Raw genomic sequence first — 12,202 nt, 5'->3', positions numbered from 1 at the left:
ATAGGTGTCGAATGCATGATTTTACTGAGTAAATAACAAAAACTATGCTGTCGATGAAGCATCAGAACCTTATTCTTCCTGAACACTTTCTCTTGTCATCCAACTTTTTCAAAGTAGCCTCCGTAGAAATCTTTCTTTATACATATTTTCCCTTAATTAATTGTAATGCTGCTGATATGTGAGCAATTTTATGTCAATTTACCACGAAGTTGTAAGAAATCTATAATATTTTACAGATGCAGATGATCATTTTGAGGTTGGAGATGACAGTGGTAAATATTTTATTTTCATTTTTAGCCAATCGGGGTTACAATAAGTTGTTATAAGCATTCTTCTCGGTTAAGAACGTGATCATACTTACCGAGATTTACTAATACTTGCAGGACAGATATCGAATGAATGAGTGATTTCACTGAGTGACAAAAACTATGTGGACATTCTATAGAGAGTATGTGGAAATTGCATTGCCGTCACTTTGATGTGATGTTGGTAATATCCTGGTTACTCGTTCAAAGTCCGACGTGTACGCAGTGTGGATGTGGTTTTGTTGTTATCAACATTGTTCTTGATTAAGAACGTAACAATACTTGGATTTACCAAAATATCCAGGTCAGGTGTCAAATGAAAAAAAAGTCAAAGTGGTCTCCGTAGGTTTATATTTTCCCTTTATTAATTGTTCATGACTTACTTGATTTACAATTCTGTTGATGTGTCAGAAGAACGTGATCAAATTTGATAATTTCACTAAGTGACAAAAAACTATGTGAAAATTCTATTGTCGTCACTCTGATGGTTTGTAGGTAATATTTTGGTTCATCGTGCAAAATCAAATCTGGTTTGCACAACAGGTGTTGTCGATGAAAAAAACACCTTACACTTCAGCAGTTAAAAGGATCCATATAGCTGCTGTGTTAGGTCAATTGTAGTAATCACCAGAAGGCAACATAGTTCTTTGAAAGGTTACATACATTTCTCAAAAACTTTCTTTGCTTAAATAAACTAAAGTCTAAACAACATGTATTATTTAAACAATTTTACTTGACATATCACCTCTAACCCTAACCCTTCCCTTCAAGAACTACAAATCATTATGTATTTTATCATGTAATTACACGAATGGAAAAGAGTGTGGACCAAGAAACAGCATAACTCGAAAACTGTTCGATTCTTCAAATATGCTATACCTCCTGACGGGATAAAACAATCTCCTTGTAAAGCATGCTTACCTATACATATTTTAATAGGGTTAGAGTATTTTCTGAATTTATTTATTTTGCATGTAGTTGAACTAGCCACACTGCAACCAGCTATTTGAACTGTAATGTACAGAACTTCCCAGTTATCCCATTCAAGAATATTGATTCTTTCATACCTACGGGTGTACTCATGCTGCCTGAGGCTGTATTGCATGGCTACCCATTAAATTATATAGCTTTATACCATTTTACCTCATTATGAAACCGCAGATTCATACAAAGAAGTACATCAGAATTTATAGGTTTATGTTGATGACTAAAGTTTTTTTCCTTTAAATAGAAATTACAATTCGCTTCACAATTAATCTCTCAATTGTAATTTATTTTGCTTGTTGAGTTGTTCCGTATATTTGTCTTTGGTAATATTGATCATCCTGTCTTACCAACCGCAGACGCGATTCAATCGCACAACGGACAATTGCGTGCACCACGCAGGAACGATATTAATGCACAATGTACGTTAATACGCACGCTGTTTTTGGTACGTTGACCGATACCACTGTACGTTGAAATTTAAACAGTAAAACTGTTTAAACCCGATACTTATTCTGATATGAATAATAAGTAATTTTTCTTTGTTTTCATATCAAATCTGGCTTTCTACGATGGCCGACAGGAGCCTGGCAAAAAGATATGAAAAAACTGTAACGCTTTTTATCATGGTACAGTTTTTTTCACATGTTTGTGTACCATAAATGGTACAAAAACATATGAAAGCATGGTACACAAAGATGTGATAGCAGTATTTATGTGAGCAGTCACTTTTATATCTTTCTGTACTAAAAGAACGGCCGAAAACAGCCATGGCACAGAAACATGTAAAAGGCGAGAGACTCAAAGGTTACTGAGTTTGACAAATGACTTCCTGATAAAGCTGTCAACAGTTAGATTGCATACACCTTCATGGAAAACACCATAAAACAATTAGACAAATTCGATAATTGTGGCAACCATGTTTCAGTTATTTGTCTGCATTATAAGAATGCCCACATCATACAGGTCTTATATAGCAATTCTAGGCCCAAAGTTACAACCGAAAAATAGCAGAATAGTTTCGTTTCTGTTTTTCCTCAGAAGTGCTCAACGACATTTTAAGCTTGTTGTGACGCCCTAATCAAACTGCTGCTATTCGGGGTCAGCTCTGGTCATGGTGTTTGATAACAACATTCCAATGCTCCTTTCACATCTTTGTGTACTACGCTTTCGCGTGTTTTTGTACCACTGATGGGACAAAAAGATGTGAAAGCTCAGACCCTTTCATATGTTTATGTACCATGCTTTCACATGTTTTTGTACCATCAGTGGTACAAAAACATGTGAAAAGGATTTAGCTTTCACATCTTTTCGCCGGCTCATTTCGGCTATTGGTACATAAACATGTGAATGTAATCTGAATTTTCCAGAGATGTTTATAATCTTTCTGTAACGCACTTTCACTTGTTTTTGTACCATATCATGGTACACAAACATGTGAAAAAACTGTACCATGATAAAAAGCGTTACAGTTTTTTCATATCTTTTTGCCAGGCTCCTGTCGGCCATCGTAGCTTTCTGATTGGCCAATACTTTTTGCATACGATCATGAAAAAAAACAAAAACAAAAAACAAAAAAACCGAGAAAGACGCGAAACCCCGACGTTATCGTGACGCCACCATAGAGACGTTGATGTTGCATATTGATTTGGAAAAAAAATCCTTGGAAAATATTTTATCAAATTATGGTGGCTGATTACGGCCATCTCGTGATGTTGTGTTGTCGCCTTGTCGTGTTGTCGCCTTGTCGAGTTGTCGCGGTCTCAAACTGCGACAACCCGAGATTTAACAGTTAAAATGTCGACTAGTCGCGTTTTCGAGCCGCGACAAGTCGACAACACGACAACACGACAAGTCGACAACACGACAAGTCGACATTTCAAACACGCTAATTAGCGCGTACAGAATCTCGTGTAGTCGCGGTAAAATGTCGACTTGTCGTGTTGTCGAGTTGTCGACTTGTCGTGTTGTCGAGTTGTCGCCTTCCTGTTACACATATGCAAACAATGGATAACACTCGCCATATTGGATTGCTAATGAAAATAATTGTGTGCATGTGTTTGTAGCTATGTGAAGATATTTGATAGCAATTTCTTTACCGAGAGTTGTCAAAGTATTTTTCTCTGACTTATGAATTTCAATAATTTGTTTATTATATGATAATCGTGTAATAATGGTCTGGTCACGCCGTCTGATTAGTACGCAGTAATCGTCATCTGTTGATTTTAAGGTCACTTGAACCGCTAAGGCCTATAGTTCGAAGGCCCGTTAATCCGAAAATTAGAAAATATTGCAATTTTATGGTGGCATATGTCTGCCATCGATTTGCCGACTTACGACTTAATAATGTCGACATCGTTAAGGCATTAAGTCGACATCATATCGATAGATGTCGACATAAACAGAAGAATATGTCGACTTACCACATGTACATGCCCACATAATGATTCCAAGATATTTATGTAGACAGTCGGTAACTCGGCGATTAATGTGTTTATGCTCGGGTGTGACACCGACTTGTCAGTTATTGATGTCGACATCTAAACTAAAAGATGTCGACATCTGGTCTTGAAAGTGGAAATCAAAGGCCACCCTTTCATAAAGCACTGTGTATATGCAGCAAAAGCCATACAGCAGAGATCGACGTTGATTGTTAATTAAAGTTTTTATTTATTTGATTTCAAAAAAAAAAAAAAAAAAAAAAATTGTGATCCTGCACATCCCGGCCATGAAACTGTAGCCTGCGTGTACGTAGCTGTTAGCCCGAGCTAAGGAAGTGTACAACGAATTATTAATATATATAACCGTGTGTTGAAAATTCGTTTCAAAGCTGTGTGTGTGTTTTGTTGATTGCCATTCGTACCAAGTCCATGTAGTACATACCGTACTATACTATATTAAAATAATGAATGAAAAAAAAAATAAAAAAAAAAAATTATGTTGTATTTTCTTGTGAATCCCGAAAAATACCAGTTACGTAATTTAAAAGCCATAAAGGTCACAGTACAGGTACACAATACACATTGGGAAACCAGCTTTACTTGTTAGCTTGGCCTGTCCATATATATATATAAATATACATATATATTTACATCCGTCGATACACTTATATAAAGGCACAACGAATTTTTGTTACGGTCTCAATGGTCAGATACAACCTTTGGGCTAAAAATCCTCCAGGGACGCGGTTTTAAACTCCCAACTCGCGATACATCTGCATCTATTTTTCGTAGTAAAAACATGCATTCTTTGTAGTCAAACGTAGTAAAAAAAAAAGTCACGTGCTTGTACCACATTCATGCCATTGGCCGGAATATACAATTGTATTATGGGTAACTAGTGATCACGTGATTATTTGATTTCTTCCAAATATGGTGATAGTTTGCTTGCCATTTCTTCGGGAAAATTGATTTATTTGAAAATATTTAGACTCCAAAATGCTATTAATATTGCATGCATATCATTTTGACTTGCACATATGCACTGTTTTACTATAAATAATGAACTGAAATGAGTTGTAAAACTGCCATTTTCACGTTTTGTAAATAAATGATACACTACGAATTGACCAATTCAATAGGTCTAACCGTCTAATCTAAAATCAGCGAAGATCGGCTACTCCCGGCTAAATTCGTAGAATTCTAAATTTATATTTATATATATATATTACCTGCTTTAGGGTTCAGAACATATACATATAACACAGAGAAAATAAGATCTTCTTCAAAAGGCCTAATTATGTATTAATACCAGGTCAGAGAAATCACTCTATTTGGAAGTAAACACACACTCATGTGATCACTAGTTACCCACTAATACAATTCCATATTTATTTCAGCCAATGGCATGAATGAGGTATAATCACGTGACTTGTTTTACTACGTTTTACTACAAAGAACGCGTGTTTTGTACCATTATGGGGAAAATCCTCCGCGGATCGTGGTTTCATTTCCACCATTTGAAATTGTTAGCAATACTATCATATCATAGTTTATTTTCCATATTATTTCCAAACAAATAGTATAAGCTTCCGCATAGCCCACTTAGCTTTTTGGGAATCTAATACATAATTGTATGTACATATATACTAAGAAACACGGGTTTATGTGCTTACATGGCAGCTTCCCGCCTGGTAAATTGGGACCTAGGACCTAACTCATTATGCTTCGGTAGGTTCCGTACGAAAATGTATCATTTTGTTTGTCAGAATACCTCTTCATAGATTGAAAGGTCTCAAGGCCCTCTACCAATATTGTGAATTTCATGGCCCTGGGGTCTCGGAATTTTCCCCAGGGGATAGGGTCTGTACCATAGTTTATATAGGGAAACACATTTATGAGCATTATAATCAAATACTCTTCATATATTAAAAGGTTAAATGGGTATCATCACTGGCTGATTTCATGGGCCTGATAGGCCAAATATATGGTGCTTATATACAGTGTATGTATTTGTTTCATTCTTTATCCGAACTCGGGTGACCAATCAGAAAAAAAAACATACATAGCTGACAGGTGGCTATGTGTTTTGATATTCCTGCTATATAGACTTCATTTTTAGTTTTCCCATGTTATAAAACATTTCCAAGAGGAAAAGAAAAAGGTAAAGAATAACAGAAATAGAGAAAAGATCCATCTTTTATTGGCATGATTTACATCAGTCAGTAGTGGGTACCAAGTTCATTAAACTTTTTAAATGTGCAACTGCAGGGGCGTAGGAAGAAAAGGGTCCTCCTGCACATTTTTCGTACTTCATTTTAGAAAATTTTGCCGCTTTGCGGCGCATTTCCTAAAAGTTCAAGCACGTAATGTTCAAACCTTTAATAATAAAAATTAAATACACATGAACTAGACTAAAAATGTCCATCAAGGGATTCTACTATTTCAAAAATGTTTCTTAAAATATTATATTGTTTATATGTCTAAGCAAGACAATTAAATCAATTCATTATTTTTTTTAGTTAAACAACAATGTGCTGATGGTGTGAAGTCGTATGTTCAGATCGAGCAGGGTCGCATAATGATATGACGACATTCACAATTATCATATCTAAATGCAGGTAAATGTAAATCGAAAAATTACCACGTTAAGAACGCATTAAAATCCTCAAAATACACCTTAAAACTCATCTTGGCCATTCCAAATCGTAATATTTTTCGCGGAGGAAACCCCCGGACCCCCAGAACACCAAAGTCTCGCGCATTCGGCGCTCGCAAAATCATCAAAATCGTAATTTTTTCCGGGGGAGATCCCCAGACCCCCAAATACCAAAATCTCGCGCATACGGCGTTCGCAAAATCATCAAAATACATCGTAAAAATTATCTCAGCCATTCTAAATCGTATTTTTTTTTCCAGGAGAGACCCCCGGACCTCCAAACACCAAAATCTCGACCCTTCGACGCTCGCACGCCATTTTGCATATTCATTAATTTCCTGTTAGCGTCGCCATTGATATGGATGTGTACAAGGATTATATGTAATGATTTATGAGAAAAAGTATATAAAGTATTATGGTTGTGTGTTGAATTAATCTCCTCCTGAGTGACCTATTGCAATTGTCTTTTGGCCGGCAACATCCAGTGTCTGTTGTAAACAATTTACAATCTTCTTAATAACCAAGAACCTCATACATGTACATGTTATTGGGCCATAGCATGCTGGGATGAAGGAATACAAAGTTTGTTCAAATCAATGATCTTGACCTATGTGCCAAGTCACAGGGCTGAGACATATTTATTTGTTTGTTTAAAAGCAAAACATTATTTATAACTGTGCATATCGGAATTCAGGTGACTGTTAGACATATATATCCTTATTGCCTTCTGCTCATTCTCAACTCTCATCCATTTGTAAACAATTCAAATTTTAACAAATTTGATCTGCATTCATTATTGAATTTAAAAAAAAAATGAAAAAAATTCAAGTTTTAATCAAGGGAGATAAATCCGTTTTGAAGGATTTTCCACAAAGTGGAAAAGTTAAGATTAATCAGAGATTTACTATTTAAATCTCTGGATTAATTCACTTCCCATGCATTATTCAACCAAAATTTAGCCTGGTACATTAACACAAATTTATTAGATGAAGTAATTGTCGAGTATATATACATGAACTTTGACATCTGCCATGGCACAACATGTAATCTTCAATTCATCAATGTTTCACAATCAAAGTCTACTCTAAGCCTTCTGTTTCAAATGGTGGAAATGAAACCACGATCCGCGGAGGATTTCCCCCATAATGGTACAAAACACGCGTTCTTTGTAGTAAAACGTAGTAAAACAAGTCACGTGATTATACCTCATTCATGCCATTGGCCGAAATAAATATGGAATTATATTAGTAGGTAACTAGTGATCACATGAGTGTGTGCTTACTTCCAAATAGAGTGATTTCTCTGATCTGGTATTTATACATAATTAGGCCTTATGAAGAAGATCTTATTTTCTCTGTGTTATATGTATATGTTCTGAACCCTAAAGCAGGTAATAATATATATAAATATAAATTTAGAATTCTACGAATTTAGCCGGGAGTAGCCGATCTTCGCTGATCCTAGATTAGACCGGTTAGACCTATTGAATTGGTCAATTCGCATTATATCATTTATTTACAAAACGTGGGAATGACAGTTTTATAACTCATTTCAGTTCATTATTTATAGTAAAATAATACATATATGCAAGTCAAAATGATATGCATGCAATATTAATAACATTTTGGAGTCTAAATATTTTCAAATAAATCAATTTCTCCGAAGAAATGGCAAGCAAACTATCACCATATTTGGAAGTAAACACAAAATCACGTGATCACTAGTTACCCATAATACAATTGTATATTCCGGCCAATGGCATGAATGAGGTATAAGCACGTGACTTTTTTACTACGTTTTTACTACAAAAAATAGATGCAGATACAATGTATATCCCGAATTTGGAGCTAAAACCGCGTCCCGCGGGAGGATTTTTAGCCCAAAGGTTGAATCTGGCCATTAAGACCGTAACAAAAATTCGTTGTGCCTTTATTTAAGTGTATCGAGGGATGTAAATATTTATGTATACATGTATATATGGACAGGGCAAGCTAACAAGTAAAGCTGGTTTCCAAATGGGTATTGTGTATCTGTACTGTGACCTTTTTGGCTTTTAAATTACGTAACTGGTATTTTTCGTGATTCGCAAAAAAATGAAATCTTGAAAAAATCATTGTAATATAGTATAGTACGGTATGTACCACATGGACTTGGTACGAATGCTAATCCACAAAGCACAAACACAGCTTTTAAACGAATTTTCAACCCACGGTTATATATATTAATAAATGATTATGGCCAAGAAGATGGAAATTTGTTGTACAAAGCAGAGTCCTTTTGCACTCTAACTTCCTCAGCTCGGACTAACAGTTACAATGTGTACATACACGCAGGCTACAGCTGCATGGCCGGGATGTGCAGGATCACATTTTTTAATTTTGAAATCAAATAAATAAAAACTTTTCTGAATTAACAAAATCAACGTCGAACTCTGCTGTATGGTGCCTTGCTGCATATACACAGTGCCCTATGAAAGGGTGGCCTTTGAATTCCACTTTCAAGACCAGATGTCGACATTAATAACTGACAAGTCGGTGTCAGTCGACATATTCTTCTGTTTATGTCGACATCTTCCGATATGATGTCGACTTAATGCCTTAATTATGTCGACATCATTAAGTCGTAAGTCGGCAACTCGATGGCAGAAATATGCCACCTATGGTACAAGCACTGACTTCAGTTTTCTATATTCAAAGATAGTGGCTATTTCATATGATTTGCGCATGTGTAACAGGAAGGCGACAAGTCGACAACTCGACAACACGACAAGTCGACATTTTACCGCGACTACACGAGATTCTGTACGCGCTAATTAGCGTGTTTGAAATGTCGACTTGTCGTGTTGTCGACTTGTCGTCTTGTCGTGTTGTCGACTTGTCGCGGTTCGAAAACGCGACAAGTCGACATTTTAACTGTTAAATCTCGGGTTGTCGCAGTTTGAGACCGCGACAACTCGACAAGGCGACAGCACGACAAGGCGACAACACAACAACACGAGATGGCCGTAATCAGCCACCATAATCAAATAGATTATGAAATTAATTATAAGAATTGATGTCACTATTTTTTACCGCAGGTCCATACAGATTGCAAACAATTTTTTATACCCCAATAAAATTAAGAAATAGTAATATCAATACTTATTTATATATAGTTTTTTTGTAGCAACGAACGATATGGACGCGCCAATTAAAAAGCTCGAATCCTGATTTTTGTCAGAGTTTAACCGGATTCTAGAGAAACAACTTGCTCCCGGAACTCTGGCAACATCCTTGCATGCGCTAAAAGGCTTTTGCAAAACTGACATTGCTAGCGCCATGCAGGCCATAGAAGAATGGTATAAAGTCAAAGACCGAGATATTGCATGAACTAAAGGAACATCAATTGGGTATGTAATCTGCCTTTGGGCAAAAAATATCTATATAAAAAAGATATTGAATGAGTCAAAAAGTTCAATAAAGTACATCCATCCCAAACTTCACATGCATGTTCTAAAACTGGTAGTTTTATTGTTCACCGAGGCACATGCAAATGTGTTACTTGAGGAGCATAACATATACAATTTATTTATAAAATCCGAATTACTGTAATACACTTCTATAAATTGTCTTGTATATGTTTTACCGACGAACTTGATACCGGCGATTTAGTAGTTTCTAAAATGTATTTGATGCTCGACACAAAGTTTCTTTTGTTAACACTGCATACAGTTTTATGCACAATAACTGTTTCCTCATTTCTCTATCAGTTGTACTATCGAATTAAAAATCTGAAATCACATATTTAAACACGTGAGAGCACATGTCGTAATTAACATTTTTTTCATATTAATCTGTGTCGTCATGGTTGTCACGCGCATATTACTCACTAAACGTCATATGCTGTTTGAAATGTTGATGTATGCATAGTTGATGAACGAATGGAAGTTTGTTAAAAACGGAACAAGGACGTCATATATTACATCAATGTATCAATCCTATCGGCGACTGACACACGGATCAACATGATATGACAACTATGTTTTCCGTTAGTCACTGGTCACTTAACACAAGTCACTGTCCACGTTGTTATTATCATGTTTCGTCTTTTAGATACTTGATCCGGATACGAAGGCTTGATCACATGAGTCACGGTTTGGACGTTAGCCACAAGCACGACATACACATGTACATAAGTTAGGTATAATGTATATAGTTAGTAATAACTTATTGGCTTATACATGGTCACAAGCAGATCAACTCGACATTTCACTTATAAACAGCAGATATTGATATTGTGACGCCACATTGCCGAAACGTCGAGTTCCACAGGGATGTGTCTTATGACATTCATTTTTCTTCTAATTAACATGCATACCAAATAAACTGCTAGTGGTATTTTTAATCAACTTCATATGTCTATATTTAAGTAAAAAACAACTATTTTTAATTCGGTTAATATGGTGTTATACTAACTTGGTAGAATTTAAAATAATGACCCCGGACTAAAAAATAGAACCGAAGTTCTATTCTATTATTCCATACACTATTATTCAGGCGTTATTCATAAATTTATCTTTATTGTCATTAAAAAAAATACAAGTTCGCGGAAGTGACCGTGAAGATAACGAGATTTTATCACAAATATTTATCAATTAAGGACCTTTGTTGAGGTCAATAAGGTGTTATACCGCCCTGCTATAAATACATGTAAAGATAATACGAAGAGGATTATAACACATCACACGTCAATTTATTTTTTGTATCAAAATATTTTTTATTTATTATTCATTTTTGATGCATGAATACAAAAATTTTATACACCCCCCACCAAAAAAAAACAACAAACAAACAAAAAAAAAAAAAAAACAAACAAAAAAAAACCACTCAACGTTTTGTGACCTTCCAAAACATAATATTGCATTTGTTTATTTGTGAATTTTTGTTATAATGACGAGACATGGAAAACCTGACATACGGTTCTCCGTACTATTGATATCACTAACAAAAGACTCTTGTATCCAACAAACATTCATTTGTTCAGTTCCGGAGAACGCTTGGTATATACCATTGCTATTGTTTATTTGACATTATGTAATATACGCACATGGTGGAAAGTGTAAACTGATTTGAGCGTAGCCTGATCGTAATTTCAACATGTAAAACGTATTAAGGGAAATGAAAACACAATCAAAACACAAATAATAAACCAGACTTTAATGTGGATTTTCAATACGAAAGACGAGAATAACAATAAGGAAATACTATTGTTATTTTCAGATCAAACTATAATCCTCTTAGTAAACACAAGGAAATTTACTACATACGAAATAAGTAAGTTTGACATGGGATATGCATCTATAGGAAGATATGAAAAGCAAATTGAATTTCCTGGTGTTACCTGCTTGACTTGTGTAACCTTTGAGGAGAAGATTGAGAAAATCACAGGCACATACATTTGTCGATCGATAAAAACGGCCAATCTCTTTTGCATATATGTTTCTGCCCAAATGAACTAAAAATACAACTTTCTTCTTTTAGTTTGTCAGCTGGACACACCAGGGATGATTATGCAATATAATATCAATTTGATTACTGTAGCAATAGTTTAAATACCCTGATATTCCTGGTGCATTTGACAATGACAAATAATTTATGCCCCAACCCAGAATATGAACATTAACTCTTTGTTACCATATAGTGATATTTCGAGTTCAAGATGGGTTAAATGATCTTATTTATATATATAATATATATATATATATATATATATATATATATATATATATATATTGTATATATCGATTAGGGGTTACCATATTTAGACACACAATTTGC

This window comes from Argopecten irradians, chromosome 4 (assembly GCF_041381155.1).
Source record: "Argopecten irradians isolate NY chromosome 4, Ai_NY, whole genome shotgun sequence".
In the NCBI taxonomy this organism is placed as follows: domain Eukaryota; kingdom Metazoa; phylum Mollusca; class Bivalvia; order Pectinida; family Pectinidae; genus Argopecten; species Argopecten irradians.
Note: the sequence above shows the minus strand (reverse complement) of the source record.